Source organism: Aplysia californica, unplaced genomic scaffold (assembly GCF_000002075.1).
Source record: "Aplysia californica isolate F4 #8 unplaced genomic scaffold, AplCal3.0 scaffold00013, whole genome shotgun sequence".
In the NCBI taxonomy this organism is placed as follows: domain Eukaryota; kingdom Metazoa; phylum Mollusca; class Gastropoda; order Aplysiida; family Aplysiidae; genus Aplysia; species Aplysia californica.
In genome coordinates, this window is record NW_004797283.1 from 1,111,704 (window position 1) to 1,113,611 (window position 1,908).

Consider the following 1,908-nt stretch of genomic DNA (forward strand, 5'->3'; position numbering starts at 1 on the left):
GTGATCCATTTCTTATCGGCGTGAAATGAATGCCGTCCTATCAAATTTCGTCACAAATCCACAATTAATGTTAAATTTAACCGTCCTCCTCCACCACCACCCCCTCCACCCCCGCTCCGTAAACCAATTGTACTTCAATTCCACCTCCAGTCTGGTACCAAATACTCAAAAATATGGAGAGGGGGATTGTTAGTCGGCTCCTGTTTCATATTCAAGTCACAGTATAAAAATACTTTTTACTTCAGAAAAGTCATCCCTAAGATCCTGCTCTGAAGGACAAGACATAAAAATTATATGGGCTAATATCCCTTAGTAATGAGTAATATACATGTACGTGTACGGAGCAAAAATCCTTGCGACCTCAGCTGCTCCACCAAGCAGAGAAAATTTGTGGTCATTGAACTGCCCATCGCGTCACAGATATACCACTCTCGTGAATGGATAATATCAGTTGTAAATTTCCATGAGTGTGTAGAATGTTTGCCATAGACGGGATCACGCGAGGTGTAAACTCGTCGATGTGTTTGTTTTTCCCAAATATCACACTTTCATTTCAGTTTGGGCCTAGTGCCTGAACTTACAACACCTGTGGGCAGCTATATAGGGCCAAAAAGACCACACCAAACTCTGAACTCGTTGGTGCTTTTGTTCCCTGACCATCGCATTAATTTTTCCTTTAGTTTTGCTCCCGAATTTGCTTGGCACACTCGCACGCATACTCGGGGGACTGTCCGATACCTAGCAAGGTAGATCTACACCAACTATTAGGCTTCACTTATCCCCTTCCCCATAAAGAAAGAAAGAAAGAAAGAAAGAAAGAAAGAAAGAAAGAAAGAAAGAAAGAAAGGAAGAAAGGAAGAATGAAAGAAAGAAAGAAAGAAAGAAAGAAAGAAGAGGGGCTGGTTAATAACATGAGATACGATACGCCCTATAAGCTGAAGCTTTAAATTATTTTGACAGACAATTCTGGGTGGATCTAGCCCCACCCCACCCCACCCCCTCCCCCAGAAAAAGATTTTGTGCTCGTCCATAGCGTCAAGTTGAATAATTATAAATAATATGTCTGGGGGGTCAAATGCTTGCTGTTCGTCGAAGCGGAGCGAGATATTATCATCTACGGGGTTAGGGGAAGCCAGTTTCAATGCCGTGCTGTGATTCAGACTTTATTCATTACTTGAATTTGTTGGTTTTTCTAGCGAGACAAGTCAAGAGCTTGTAGTTTGCTTAAGAACGTTAACTGTCTAATGACTACACAAGGTTTTGTGCTGATTTTTCTTTCTCTTGTGCGTTGTGCAACTGCTCTTTTAGAGACCCAATGGATATGTTATTCTTGGTTAGTCTGGGGTCAGCATTAGTTGGTGAGAGCAGGGTGGGGGAATGAGAGAACTATTGCTGTTGCGGAAGAGCAGGACATTGGTGTTACTGTTGTTGTTGCTGTTATTGGGGAGGCAGATGAGGAGCAGGTTGTTGTTGTTAATGTTTTTGTTGTTGTTCTTGTCGTCGTCGTCGTCGTCGTCGTCGTCGTCGTCGTCGTCGTTGTCGTCTACGTGTTTGTTGTTATTATTTTTTATACGTTGTTGAAGAGGAGGAAGTGCTGTTGTTGCTGCTGTTGTTGGAGAGGAAAAAGGGGAGAAGGAGGAGGTTGTTGTTGTTGTTGTTGTTGTTGTTGTTGTTGTTGTTGTTGTTGTTGTTGTTGTTGTTGTTGTTGTTCTCGTTGTCATTATTGTATTTTTGCAATTTTTTTGCAATATTGTTGCTGCTGTCGCTTTTAAGTTCAGTAGCTAATGATAGAGGAAACGGTGATGACTTCTCTTGAGTGTTTTCCCCTCTTCATTTAGCAAGTGTGTCCTTTTGTATAAAAAAAATTTCCTTCATTATACTGGAAAAGCATTGGTGAAAAAAACTGTT

General features: G+C 41.4%; 1 protein-coding gene across 1 annotated transcript in view; it reads left to right on the forward strand.

Annotated features, from left to right (window-relative positions):
- Positions 1-1,908, forward strand: part of LOC101859834 (solute carrier family 28 member 3) — a gene marked incomplete at its 5' end in the record, with an annotated part of 35,484 nt that overhangs the window by 1,014 nt on the left and 32,562 nt on the right.